Below are 15521 nucleotides of genomic sequence, written 5' to 3' on the forward strand. Positions count from 1 at the left end.
GTTGCATAGAATATTTTCCCATAAGATATATTCCATTACGGCAACATTTCGAATAATATTTTTAGAAACATCGCATAACTTTTTATAAAATACAGTCGTTTCAAACTGATTGAGACAACTTTTCTCCTTTAACTTTTGCGAAGAGTCCTTTAATTCAATCATTCGCAGAAATCACGTCCGGTTAGAAAATTCTACTCATTGCTTTTTTTTATTCCTAAGATTAACATCCCCAACGTCAGTAATGGCGCATTATTATAAGTACTTTTGAAAACTTTGCGTAGCACTTTCGTTAAAAAACTCGTGCAAGTTAGTATTTCAAATTACCGTGACGTCAATTTTATACAAATTTAGATAAATTTTACGGAGTTAAATGAATCAGTACAAAATTACCTTTTTCAAAAAAGATAAAAAAAAGGCGCCAAGTATACGCAATGTATTTTGTACATTCAAAAATCCAACCTAAGTGGTAGCTTTATTTCTTCTTCACAAAATTGTATTACCTAACTTAACTCAAGTGACAATGTATTTCAAAAAAGATGTGAAATCTTTAATTTCTCCTTTACAAAATTATATTACTTAACTTAACTCAAGTGACATGTATTTCAAAAAAGGTGTGATATCTTTAAATTAAATTGCGCCAATTGTATATTGCTTTGCAAAAATAAAACCCAAGTAGTATCTTTGTGTTTCTATTCAAGGGTCTTCCTATTCCAACCCAAGTATGGTAATAGCTTCTTAATTCTCTTTAACTTTAATATTACAAAGAATCATTTTACAAAAAATTAATTAAAGAAGTAACAGTGCAAAATAAAAATATTTAATTAAAACAAAATAAAGAAATTTTTCTTGTAAAAAAACTTGGCGCTGCTTTTTTACTTCTGTCGCATTCTTCCCTAAATTATATATATATATTGTTTTTTTATTCAATCAAAAATTTTAGTACTAATGTTTAAATTTTAATGTTTAAATTTCAAAGTCTAGCAGAAATAAAAGTATTTCAATTAAGTATTTAATATGTATAATAATTTATAAACCCAACACCCTATGTATATTAATAGAAAATTAACATTTCTAGAATGTGAAAATAACATTTTTTATATTTACATTTAACAAAAATAAAATGTTACGTTAACATAAATCTTTTGTTAAAAAATAATTTAATTGTCTTTCGATTCTAATCAAATATCGCCGCTGGCTATTCAAGATAAGATGAATTTATTGCTAAATATTTTAAGCAAACATACATTATTCAGTTGCTACAGTTGCATATTCCAGCGGAAACTAAAAAGGAAATTTATCTCGCAGCAAATTACAGTCACTATATTATATAATTTAAGTAACAAGACTAAAGACATCGTAATTTAATATTATTATATAATTATTTATTTATTTATTACATGGGTTGAATATCGTGGTTGTTTATTTTATAATTTACGTTATGTATATGTATACTTGTTTCTAATATAAATACCAGGGTACGTTCTTATTTTTATAAAAATATTATCATATAAAATGAATTATTTTTGCTATTCAACAAATCGACTTCAATTTGGTTGATAATGTGAAGAAGGGTTCTTAGACATAAAGAGTATATTGCTAGGTAATGACTAAGCAAATATATATTTCCAATTATTGCGTAAAGTTTCACATATTTTTAAATCAATCAAGATTAAATCATTGTTCTACGCAACAAAGTCCAGGTCGAGCTACTATTTATGATTATTGGGCAGGGGTAGGTTTATTTTGTGGCCATTCTACTCCTGCGCCTGCTAGGCCTTCGGGTCCCCATAGTCCTCCTGGTCCTGCACTGTTTATGTCCGAAACTTTGGTGCTATGATATTTCTTGCTATATCTAAGAAATAAGTGTTTGATTATAAGTTGTTTTTCCTTGTAGACTACTTTTCATCATTTATAAGTAACTGATTATCAAACACCTGTAAGACAGCAATACGTGTTTGAGAAAAATACGTTTTTTATTTTTTTAGTTACATAAAAGTGTTTTATGTTTGAAAATCAAACACTTTTACTTTTAAGTTGTAATGCACTTTGTATGAGTATTTTCAAAATTCTCTTTACCTAAAACTTTAATAAAACTACTTTCTTCAAAAGTGTTCTATGAGGAAATCAACCACCAATATCGTCACTGTGAACATTAGGCTGCTGCGTCATTTGTCACCTCATCCTACCACGTTCTCTAAACACTTCTATACTACTTTTCTCTACTTGCATCCTACTGTCTCCCTTCATTCTCATCGCATCCCCTACTTACACCCTATCTTTCCATTATCCCTACTTGCCACATACTAATCTTAAACCCAAAAACAAAGCTAAAATCGCACAACGCACTTCACCGCTACCATTCACACACGCGCCATCTAACCAAGTCTTGCTGTGTCATTTGTATTTCAAGACCAAAAGTGTTTGATTTCAAATCAGCAAATATTATAAGTTCAAAAATGTTTGAAAAGAGAAAACTGTCTTATTTTTACAAAAACGTTTGACTGATTACCGAAGTAAGTTGCATATAAACGTTTTGCTACATTTAATGCTTTAGAATCAAACATTTGAAGAACTTTGTGCTATGAGGAAAAATAACTGAGTATAGCGCTGTTTGAATATCAAACACATTTTGATGACTGATGTCTGAAAATCAGTCACTTTCTGTAGAAAAATGTTTGAAATTCGAACATGTCTTACTTGGGATTTTTTAGAGTGCTATCACACACATATCTCATGCAATACTTAGCGCCAAGCCAGCACTGAAAAAGATTACGCGAGATTATTATCTTGCACGATGTCTTTTGTATTACATAACTTAATTATTTAAACTTAAACTCAATGCACTTTCGTCACTTCTGACTTAATCCGTATTATCCACACATTTATAAAATTGTTTCCTGTAATCAACACTCAAATCTTGTCATTACTCACTACTTAAAATATTCAAAATGTGACACTTTATACAACAATATATTTTACTCTTTCTTTATTCTGCTTAATTGTGTGTAACTTGGAGGAAAGAGATGAAACGTGTTTCTTACATACAGAAAACATGTTTAATACACCGGATTAAAATATTATGTATATGTATATACATATACATAAATATATATAATATATAAATAACAATTAAGTATAAAAATCTCACTACATTTGTTAAATTTTCAATTTATGTCATCTCTATAAATTATATATAGAATCCATCATATTTTTAAAAATTATACTATTAAGTTATATTAATTAATTTAATGGTTTTCACGAAACAAATATATGAATTAATAAAAAATGTGAAGATACACATATATTACAGTTCAAAACATAATATCATGCAATGGTACTTACGATTGATCCAGAAGTGATTGCGAGAACCGTAAAGCCAAGAAGCATGAATTTTCCCATTTTCGATTAATTGCTTGAGAGATTTCCTGTTTTATAAAGTATATGTAGAACTATTGAGAAAGTAGAACAATACTTTTAAACTATATAGAGATGAAGCTTTCGTATCCTCACCTGTAGTCAGCTCAGTGAAATTCAAAGTGAATCAGTTCGGTGTTTATCAGTTTTTATCAGCCTACGTCTGTTTATGCCCGTCGCTGATATCTATTATCGTTTATCAGGCTTCATCAATTTTTCTTGTAAAAAAAATTGGCGCTGCTTTTTTATTCAATCAAAAATTTTGTGCTTTATTAAATTTAATCAAAATTTTAATACTTTATTAAATTTCAAGGTCTAGTAGTGCCAAGTTTTTTTACAAGAAAAATTTATTTATTTTATTTTAATACTTCGGAGAAATCTTTATTGCGCGATAGTGTTTGTTACACGTGTGCATATAAATACGATAAATTTTTCAGAAAAATAGTGCCTGTCAAACGTGCATAGATACTGATCACTTTTTCGTTACTCTTCGATCACTTTTCGATTCTCTTTAACTTTAGCAACTTTTACAAGACAGCATATACGTACGTGTGCGATTTTGGGTACACTTTCCTTCTTAGAGTCTGTTCGCACACGAGGCGGTTGCGCTGCCGCGCGTAGCCACGCGTTATCGCGATGCGAGGTGCGACAACACACGCATACGTGCGTACGCGAAACGGCGTACGTGTGACGGCCAGTGTGTGACGCCGTTTCGCGTATGCGCGCGTTGTCGCACCTTGCCTCGCGACGTACAGCGCGCGGTTGGACTTTGCATCATAATATCTCTACTCGTAGGGCACGTAGCGGAAAAATAAAAACACTCTTATAAATCGACCCTAAGCTATCGATCAAACCTACCTAGAACTTGATCACTCGTTATTGAGATCTCAAAATCTCGGCTACTCGCAACTCGCAACTCGTGCGTTCGCGTAAAAGAGTCATCACCGTGCGTCTCGCTCCGCGCGTACTTGGCGCGAGACACTACCGTGTCTCTTAAAACGTACAAACTGCAGTGACGCATTTGCGAAAGTTCTTGCAGCCGTCTCTTCAGCCGTGGTTGCAGGAATTTCCGTTTATGAGGGATTGCGGTGATATTTTATATATATTTGAGACGTTCGCGAAAGAACCTTTAACCATCAAGCGCGCAGGCAAAAGATTTTTGTCCGAAGTACAATGCTGCGTTATCATTGCGGAAAATCCAAGCCTGGCGAGTTCCAAATCTCCATTGAGATTCCAGATCTCGAGAGCGGGGACGTTCGGGATACATCTTCCCGTGGACCAACCAGGAATTCCCATCGATGTATAGTCATCGACGAACGGATCTACGGAGAATCCGCGGATTGCACGTGTCCTTTTTTTTTCACGACCCTCCTGAAAAAGGCTTATGAAAATGGGATTATTTTCCTATTTCCATTCCTTGCACATTCGTTTCCGCGTTATATTGTTATCTATATATCCAGCTTTTGTGCGTTTTTTTTTTCCAAATTTACCATTTTTATTTTAGGGCCATGGTTTTTATCTTCATTATACAAATGCGTCTTTATTATAAAAAATTTTATAATTATTAGTATTTAATTATTAATTAAACGTTAAACAGAACGGAAAGATCTTTCGATGCTTCCGAGGAACTACGAAATACTTGTCGCTTAAAGAAACGCTTATTGACGTGAATCCTTAACTCAGGCTTCGATAGGAAACCTTTGATTTCTTTTGTATCCCGCTCCGATATGACGTGCATAAATCTCAGATGGTAGGCTACCACTTGATCTTCGATTTCTATGCAGAAGCGCGGAGATAAGAGCATCACGTAGCGCTTCTCGTAGTGCTACTCGATCAAGCTTCGTTCCACGATATTTCTTTTCCAAAGAAATTGCTTTTGCATTATCCCTTCTCCGTGGCTATATATGTATGTAAAAGTCGCAATATGGCTATTCCGACGTAACCAATCGCGCTGAAGGACCACGCCGGCGAGGTGCTTTCCGGTTTCTCTCGACCGTGTGATTCTTCATCTCTCGCTTTCTCTCCTCTTCCCTCTCACCTCGTAAGCCCGTATTTTCGCGCGTAAAGGCGGCAAGGAAAATCTCTAAATTTGGTTTCCACGAGAAATGCAACGATCAACTCTCACGTATTCCAATCCCTGAATTTCCACCTTCGTCCGTGCTATCCCGCCACATTGCTGTATCTCCAATCGGTCGTGAGGGAAATTCAACGTGATCTTATGGGAGTGGGACGTTTAAATGTATCTGCATAGGTAATACGGAAACAGAAATCGCTGTTAACTATTCTCACACCCCTTCTCTCTCTCTTTCTCTCCGTCCCCCCCCCTCCTTTCTTTCTCTATTTCCCGCTCCCTCTTGCTTGATTAAGATTTCTGTGCGCTTGCGGGTAACGAGGAGGAAATTGTCGACTATGATGTTCCATGTTCCCCGTTCATGCCGAAGTTGCGGTTAGCACGACGATGCTGGAAAGAGACTCGTTCTATCGGCGATTAAACTTGCTGCGCGCTTTGCTATATCGATACTCGATTTTTCGCTGACTCCTCTTACTCACACTCATCAGGTCATACAAATTTACGTACTCTCGCTCGCTAAGGCAAACTCAAACGAGAAACGTTGAAAATGTTAGTAATTATTAAACTTATATAAATTATCTCCAAGAGTCATAATCGACATTATTTGACAAATAACTCCAACTTTGCGCCAAATTTTAGCTTCGTGCGTTTTGATATTTATTTATTAAGGCAGGTTTTTTTTTGTATTTATCACGTAGTTATATAAATTTTGCGTTTGATATATCGTGAAAATAAAAAAAACTAGCAAATAGCGTTATTATTGATGCGAACAAATACTATTTTACCGATAAAAGTTGAAATATCCATAGAAACTCGCGTTACTGCGTAATGCGGGTCTCATTACGACCACGGTGCATTACGCACTATCGTAACAGCGTCGGGTTAATATCCACCCGCTGTGGCAAACTGATGGACCGACCCCTGCGAGCCTCCCAACCCCTTCAACCCTATCGCCTCGTTGCGCCGCGCAGTGCGGCGTTGCAGCCGCACTATCGTCGGGGTGCAATGTCCTTAATTGCCGATGGAAATTGTTCCACTTTACAGCCGCGCCGTTGAAGGACTCGCCGCCACCTAGAGTGAATCGGCGAAGGACAATGCACTCTCACCTCTCCGCGTTGGAAGGCGAAACAAGTTTTTGCAGCTGCGCAAGTTTCTGGCAAATCGCGAAGAGATAAGGATGCGACGCACGATCTTGCGCGTTATCGCGGTAAAAATTCGCACCTGCGATTCTGTTTTTATTTGCATAGACACGGTGAGATATAGATGCATGATTTATCGAGAAACGTCGCGGAAGGAAGCGGCTGCCGTTCCCCAGTCATATTTCGTCCTGATCCCCTCGATGGAGAGTCTCTTCTCCGTCTTTTTTCTCTCTTTCCTACCAAAGAATTTAGTATAAATCTATATCTAGTGAAGTATCACGAGAAAAAGTCGATATCCTATGTATATATACTGACGACACATTTTTCTGGCGTATTTCCTCGTAAACACTCGCTATCCTCCGAGAGATATTCTGTATAAGATTGCACGGCTGTCGACGCGATTGCAATTTTTTTATGAAAGCAGAGAGGTTGCAGTCGTACGCGGTAATTGAACGCCGCGGTAATCCCGACAAAAATTCATCATCCCGCGATTGAATTCGCTTAGCGGGGTCTAAGCGAGAAACTGTATGTTACACCTCCCGATATCGCTGCTTTAAAGCACGCCATTTCCTGTCTTCTAAATTATTGCTCGCAATCTCTTCGGTCGGTCCCTTCGTGAATGCGCGCCAGTTCACGTTCTCCGTTCTCTACCCTTTCCGCCGTATTGAATCGCAAACAATGATTTTCCTCACGTAGCTGCATCTCCGGGCATACAATGCGAGAAATTGCGGTGATTGCCAGCTTTGTACTTTGAACGCTTTTCCGCCCGCCTAACGAGGAGACCACCGGCAAGAAGAGAGATTTCCGCGAGCCACACGCGACGGTTCTCGCATTAAAGTGCTAGTACGCGACCGGAAAGAAGTATTCGAACTCACCCTCGACAAAACCATTCAACCCGCGATAGGGCACGTAGGCCGTGATTAAAGTGGCCAAACGTAAATCAGTGAAGTGTGCCTTCTTACATTCATAATAGTGTACATGTCTTACACAAAATATTTTCCTCAATAGAATATCTGAATAAAATATTGAAGCATTTCTTCTGTGATTGAACGTTTTCATTCATGTTTATATTAATTATATTCAGTGTCCATTGATCTCTCCGAGTAATAATATTAATATTAATAAAAATTTAATTTTTTTTACATAAAACAAAAAAATACGCATTGATCTGTAAAAAACCAAGTTATTCCGGAATATGTTATATAAAAATAGTATCGGTTTCAATATTTGTTTGTTAAAAAGAATTAACGGTCTGTTGCTATAAATTTAAATTAGATTAATCTACTTTTTTTCAATATAACATGCCTTTTTTTATTTTTCAATAAACAAATTCTTTATCATTTAGCACTCGGTGAATAGTGCGGATTTTGTCGATAAAAATAAAAATCTGCCAAAAACACACAGTAGAAAAAATTTTCTGAATTTTCCGATATCAATTTTAATCACAGTAATCTATAAAATTTTCGCCTGAAATCTATACCTATCAAAACATTACAAATACAGAGATAAAAAAGCCGTTGGATACTTTAGCTATGGCACCTTAGTTATCTAATAAAAATTGGAAAAGCAAATCTTGCATCTACATATATAATTAAAAATTACAGAAATCTGATGTATCTTATAATTTTCAAATATTTGTTTTACCGACTAGCAAATCGAATAATCCTGGACAACGGAAGAATCGTCTTTAATTGTAACATAATAATCAACTAATATGTCAAAATATACCGCTTGATTATACCTCAATACCTCATCGATGAGAGACGCGTCGACATTCGTCTTCCGTCACGCGACTGCTTTTGACCGAAGGGGATCAAAATCATTTATGGGATATCGAAAGATGAGAGGTAGGTTCGGGGATCGGTCAGGAAGCGTCACGCCTTACTCAAGTCCCTTTCCGGGAATTACGCGGTTCATGAGTGTCCATCATCAGGGGCGGGAGCGCACACATAGTCGATCCATCGGGCAAAAGCGGCTGACCGCCGCCGAAAGCAAACCATTTCGAATTCGGCCGACCGGCGATTCCAACTCGGAAGATCCCACGGTGTCGCACCGGGGGCTTCGATCGGGCCGTCAACATCGTTCAATTTTCCGTAATGGGTTCCGGCGTCAAACGCTCTCACGTCGCTGCAGTTGGTCCGATTACCGTACCCGCCCCCGAACTACCCTACGATTTTGCCGTCCTTCGTAGCCGGCGCTGCTCAGCGAACCGTCAGCAATTTCCCTTCTTTCATTTGCAACCAGCGCGGTTGTTGCCTAATTGGGCGAGTCGATACAATCGATCACAATTTAAACGCGTGAAATTTCAGCGCAATTAACCCGTTGTCCGTAATACGATATTTTTCACGGGTATGTATATAGAGTAACAGCGGTCTGCTGGATCGCCACCTATTAATTTTCCCATTTTCCCATTTCCAATTTTCTCGTCTATTACTAGTGGAAAAGCGATCGAAAATTTTAATTTTAATCCTAAACTTTATAAAAGCGTCTATAGACGTGTGATGAGGGTAGGGCGATATTAAAAAGAAAAATAATCTTTTTCCACAAGAAATTCACATATATTTTTAAAGCGCTTTAATTACAGAACACTTTGAGTTACAAGCTTATTCGTACGATATATTTCGAATTGAATATTGCGAGATAATCTTTACATAAAAGGAATTGAGTTATTCCAAATGAAAGCTAGATATAAATGTTCTCCTTCTTATACTCTCCGTTTTCGCGAAAATTTTTCATTAATGCCTACGCTCGTTTTAGCGTCTTATTAACATTCACATCGGGTGACTGAAAGCTTCATGGCGTGCAATAACGTTTCACAGTAAAATGCCAAATAGTTTTTCGTATAAATCCCGAATTGCCTGTCTCCTTAGCGTGTAATGAACGGCTGCGATTAAAGCGCGGAATGCGATTGTGCGGTGGCTACGTTGTAGATGTGGCTGACAAGAACGGCTATCGCATTTCCTTCATGTAAGTACGCTCAGACAAATGACGATATTCTTCTCCTTCGTGAATTCGTGCAAGTGTGTACGTCGCTATAAAAACTTTTATTACAGCAAAAACCAGTCCACGCTCGCTTCTTAACCGTAGCTTCGAGCATTGTCCCATGTATTTCTTACTTCTCCAAAGTGCCATTAATCAAACTCGTCCCACACGTACTTCTTTCTTCACGTACGTTATCATCATGATAATTGTATAAACCACAACACGTGGACTAAACGAGTTTTCCGTCAAAAGCGTTTTACATATACTTTGATTCTAGTTCGTACTTCATTAAACATTACAAGATTTGATTTGTCACATTGATATGTTTGTAACACATTTGTAATCATTTTTCCATTTGTTTAATGTGTTGATAATTGTCAGATCAAAAAATGTCGCGCGAAAGTCGCTTCTTAACAATATCGAATTTAATTTAATTTCCGTGCCACTGCCACGTCGAAAACGAGCACTCCAAATTATACCCTGGAATCGTCGGTCCATTTGTAGCAAAGTCCGCATAAAGCCATCCATCCAATCTCTCTCACGGTCGGCGGGAATGCAGGATAGATGAACCATTTCTGAGTCTACTGAAACGTACCAGAACAAACAGGGAATAGAACTTCCCTCGATTATCGTGGAATTTCAATAGCCAGTTTCCGTCGCCGGGGCGACCGACACGTATTTTAACACCCGGAGACCGTCCTAATGCATTTGATCGGCGAACAATCCCGGCCGGAACCTGGAACAGCGTCGCTCCGCGCGCTCTCGCGATTTATAGGATCGGGGATCACCGACGATGTCTTCTGCACGCGGCGCGTCTCTCGATATGCCGAAACTTTTTCTCTCGCGATTTTCTTCCGTCGCGAACTTTCAAAAGAGGGAGAAAAAAGCGAGAAAAGGGGAAAGAGAGAGAGAGAGAGAGAGAGAGAGAGAGAGAGAGAGAGACGCGCGCGAAAGTGTATCCGCGATATCACTCGTTCAGGAAAGACGAATGTGCCGGATGCGCGTCATCAGCATCAATCATGAAATTCATCTTACGATTTCCCGCGGGGCACTCCGGGAGATTACCGGAAATTCCCCCTCCGTTCTCCGCGGTGTCGTGCCGCGGAAAGTTTTCGCAAATAACTCGGTCGAACCTAAAACCTGTCGCGAACCTAGCCGACTGAGGGTTCTCGTTTCCTAATTTAGCAGTTCTCCCAACGGATCTGTCGAAATCCGCTTTGTTTACGTTTACGTGCAAGCAAAAATGTCGATCACGACGTTGATTTTCACCGACGGTTTTTCTGCCTTGCTTTGTAATCGACACGTGAAACTGGATGTGCCAACGATTTGATCGAACAATTAATGTTTTTTTTTTCTTTCTATTTATATTGGAGAGAAAATTCTCCAAATCCCGGAAACGGAGATTTTATTCGACACGAAAGGAGCGTACTTATTTTTGTCTACCAATAGCTTCTATATAGAGGACTTTGTATAATCAGATACCGCTGTTGTTATAAATTGACTAGCATAAAATAACAAACGATGGAAAGCCGGCAGAGTGCAAAGCACTGTCGGACGAGATTAGCATCAAAATGATCACCTTGGCGATTAATTTCTAGTTTAGATGCGAAACTGTGAAATATATATTGCATAACGTTGAAATATATCTCCAACACGCAATATCTCTTTATTATATTATACAGATATTTTTAATTATAAATAATCATAAAAAATGTAGAATGCCAACGCTTCTTTATTCACAATGACAAACGTTCTAGAATGCTGCGTTTTTTTCTGGATTACGGATGCGCTCTTAGCGTGATTGGTTTCTCTCATTTTGGCGTCTTGTGGAACATTTCGTATCTCTCTATATAGCTGCGTGCTATTCATTCTGTGTCGTACGATTTCGCCAGGCAATGACCCAAACCGCCGCGCAATACAGTATCAATACCAATATCAATAACTCCCACCAGCGCGTCGCTAATCGCGGCCAGTCTATTTATAGCTATTCACCCCCTCGATAAATCGATCGGTTCGCGAGTAACCACACACCTGCACACCGTCGCTCCCCTTCCCCTCTTCCCCCTCTCTCTCCTCTCTCTTCTCTCCCTCGTTCTCTTTCTCTCCCTCATCGCTTAGTACCCGCTTCGCTTCGAGAAACCGAATTTCTCTGAATCTAATGGTCCATCGAACTTAAGTATATCGGGCAAGTTTGCGCAGGCGTCTCTCCCACCCCCGCTCGACTCTTCACCAACCAACCCTCTCCATTCTTTGGGTCAGCAGGATGAATGAGTCGAGCGAAGCACACGCCGGGGATGTCACCCAGCTTTCCACCCCTCCGTTGCTTTTCTGCCACCCCACCGTCGCCCCTGCGGCGCAGACTACTAGCGTTGCCTCTCCCATGGCTAAAAATAGCCAGATCCCGCTGACGTCATCGATCTATCGTCCTCGTTGTCGGACGAAACTATCCCCGGTGCCAGGCCGGGGCCGACGAGCGACCGACGATCCCGCCGGTCGGGAAAGTATTGACCGGCCGTCGCAACCGAGGATGCCCCGTTGCATTAATAACACGTGGTTCCATAGCCGTGCGCGAGCCTGATTTTCGTGTCGCGAGCATACGCGCACCTGCCGCATTAAATGGATGAAAATCCCGCGATTCCCGCGTCTCGATTCCGTATCGTTTTTATCTGGGAGATTGCGAGCGTTGCGAAATTTCGACGGGCTCAATATCCGTGCGAGTTCGAAAAACCTTTTTGCCGATAGCGATGCTTTAACTGATTGTGGAGCTCGGTGGAGCCACCAAAATTCTCCACCGAGATCAAAAACCGAGAAACGAAAACCGAGATTCATTTAGGGGCTGGTGACATATATATCTGGCGAAAACCGTTCTTTATGGCCAGCGACCACGAACGGCGTCGTCCGGACTGGCGCGGCGCGGCGGCGTTTCCGGCATCGTTGCGTGTTCCGCGGAAGAGCGAGATTGCGCTCCTTTGTTTTATGAATGGCGATTCATCGCGCCGAAGCTGCTGCCAGTTGTCGGGTTATTCCGAGCTTCTTTCTGTACGTTCGTTCCATCGCAAAGGATCTCTAGGTATACCCGCTGTCGCCTTACGTGCATGATTAAGTCGCTCGTTTATATTTCTCTGTAAGCGAGACAAAATCTGCTACCATCAGCAACTCGATCTGTCATCCGCATACTCCGCGATCTCTTTGCCGACTTTGTCTTGATTTATCTTTACTTTCCATTGTTGCTTATTTCTCGCTTGTGTCGTATACCCTGACATTATTAGCGCCAATTAGTACACGTTCATTAAAAAATGTTCTCATAAGTCTATGTTAAAAATTTCGGGATGTACTAAAATTTGTTTTTAATAATTAGTAACGCGAATTATATGTATACTGAAAATGTAAAATAACATCAGTGCGGAAGTTTCCAAAATTATAATGAGCAAAATTTTACATAAATTATTAAATATATCTAAAAATTTGGAACAATTCGTGCTCGAACAATTTTCGTCGGTTCTCGATTAATTATAGAGCATTGATTAGAAAAATTGTGATGATGACATGGATGTGCATGTCGCTTTGAAGAGTGTCACAAAATGTCGACTAACATTTCTTTCCGTATGTCAAACGTGTTACGCCAACGCGGCACCGTTGACCGCGGAATTTCGCGATTCCGGTACTGATGCAGGAGTTGGTAAATGGAAACCGTGACCGAAGTTCCGGCGCGATTAAAGGGCCGCCGTAAACGAGCCACGTGTCCGCGTCCTCTGTGGTCTGCGAATTGCACGCTTTGTTGAACGCTGCCACGTACGTACTGCGGCCGACGCCGTGCGGGTATCCGCGCATATCCGACGTCGGCGGATCTCTGGCGTCGGCAATTTTGCACCCGCCATCGATCGGCGCTAGAAACGATCCAGCGAGATTAAATTGTTCGCGGCCCGCACGCGACAGTAACTGCCTAAATTCCACAAATTCGTTGCCTATTGCATACACATCCGGAAATGTACGTGTGCCATCCCGCCGGCGGTGTATACTCGCGGTCCCATCACTAGCGTTAGCGGGATCCGACGCAAGCATCGTGCTGGTTAATTTTCTGAGTCACTTGTTACGTTTCAATATGCACAGTGTGAATTTGAGAAATTATTTCGAATGTAAGTACGGTATAGTAAGTATTTTAGAGCTTTTAAAATACTAGCTTTTTCCTCTAAAGGGCGCGTTCTATAAGCGGAACTTTAAAAGAATCGTCTCTTAATTGTTTTAAGCAACGTAAAGCCAGTACTCATTTTATATTATTATAATGCAAAATTACTAAATCGAACACAATTTGACAAATAACTGTCCAATGAAATTACGCACACGTTGTAATTTATCAATTCCCCTTCCATTCTTTTTTTTTTTAATTTAATTAAAGCAGATCTTAAACGCACTTTTATATTAAGCGCGTCATTCCCTTTTGACACACCCATGATCCTTCCTGCTCTTTATGTAGAACGCAAACGAATTCGTACGAAAGAGCCAGGAAAGATTAATTAAGAACCAAGGGAATCACGCAAAGTTATACGGATTCGTTATACAATGAAATCACGCAATCATCATTGAAATGGTGCGGAACAAAGCACCCGTCCGTCTGAGTGAATCTCGCGCGTTTCTCCTGACAAAAGTCAGACCAACTTTCGGGATCCGCAGTTAATTTGTAACAGGAGAATCTGTTCGGAAGTTCTACTTCCTGACTCGCTCCCGCAACGCCATTCGACGTCAACGTTCCGCTTTACTTCGCCCACTGCGCTATCATCATTCAAAAGTATATCGTCGAATTATTCATCTTGTGTTTCCCTTTGTCACATGCTAACATTGGCGAAAGGCTTTTGCCTCTCACCAATCGGTATTAATATTGTTTAAATTGCACTTAGCATCGATAATATTTATAAAGGAAAATATTAAATGTGAAGGAAACTTTTAATAGCTCATTAACAAGCCGGATATCTATTAAATTATTGAAGAAGCAAGTTTTCTTTAATTATCAATCAATAGGGAATTTATTCACTAAGGAAGTGGAACTTTTTTACTTTTGGTTTATATTATTAAGCTTGAAACGCCACAAACTAACTTCTACATCCGCTTGAGTAAAATAGACGCCACAATTTCACTGGAGGAAATTCCGGCAACAGGAAAGAACCTGAATAAAAATTTAAAAAGCATCAGCAAACGAAACGAGTGTTTCGAAAGAGAATCTAATGACTGAGAGTGTAATGACTGTTAGATTCGCAACCAAACAGATTTCTTCACACAGTCGCGATTAAATAAACTCTCGGGCCGATGTTCACGGTACGTCAGCGTGCTGCATGCTCCCGTCGTTTTTTCTACCCGATAATCAAAGGCTTTCCGCCCCCGCAGTTCCGTGGGCAAAGCGAACACGTACTCCACAGGGGTATCCCCGAGAGTTCCTTTCACAGTTCTCCTCATCGCAGGAGGAGTTCTAGAAGTGAGAAGAAAAACTGCGCGCTCTAAGAAAAACTCCAAACAAATTAACGGTCGGTTTGGCGAAGGGAAAAATTAAACGCGTTCTGTAATATTTTTGAATATTTCGAGATTTCGATGAGACTTTGCTTATAATATTTAATCTAATAATTTAATAATAAAACGCGCACGAATGTTGAATTATACCCGGATAATTCTGACGCTGACTATCAATTGCGCGAGCGGAGTCGCTTCAAAACGCGATTCAGGATTAAAGAGCGAAAAAATTTCGCCCTCGCGCGCGCAGAGAAGTCGAAAAAGCGATAGCGAGAACGCGATTCCGTAGCAAGAAAACGCGGGTAAAATTCACCCCCGCGCTACCGATAAGACTGAATTGAAAATTCAAATCCATTCAGCCGCACTGAAAGAAGCGGATTAAGGTACAACGCGACTCGATCCTTACGTACCGCCCG

The 15521-nt window shown here is 39.7% G+C and overlaps 1 protein-coding gene and 1 long non-coding RNA gene across 7 annotated transcripts in view; one reads left to right on the plus strand and one right to left on the minus strand.

Moving 5' to 3' along the window:
* Nucleotides 1-15521, plus strand: part of LOC139818617 (uncharacterized) — a 168555-nt gene that overhangs the window by 119662 nt on the left and 33372 nt on the right. The gene's annotated exons all lie outside the window — the stretch shown is intronic.
* Nucleotides 1598-4032, minus strand: LOC139818743 (uncharacterized). Of its 2 annotated transcripts, XR_011733496.1 has the most exons (5): nt 3964-4032; nt 3511-3600; nt 3343-3425; nt 2698-2759; nt 1598-1852 (listed from the first exon to the last, which is right to left on the minus strand). It is a non-coding gene; the product is annotated as an uncharacterized lncRNA (long non-coding RNA). The 2 variants fall into 2 exon arrangements; XR_011733497.1 differs by lacking the exon at nt 3511-3600 and having other exon boundaries at nt 3964-4007.

This window comes from Temnothorax longispinosus, chromosome 9, assembly GCF_030848805.1.
Source record: "Temnothorax longispinosus isolate EJ_2023e chromosome 9, Tlon_JGU_v1, whole genome shotgun sequence".
Classification (NCBI taxonomy): Eukaryota; Metazoa; Arthropoda; class Insecta; order Hymenoptera; family Formicidae; genus Temnothorax; species Temnothorax longispinosus.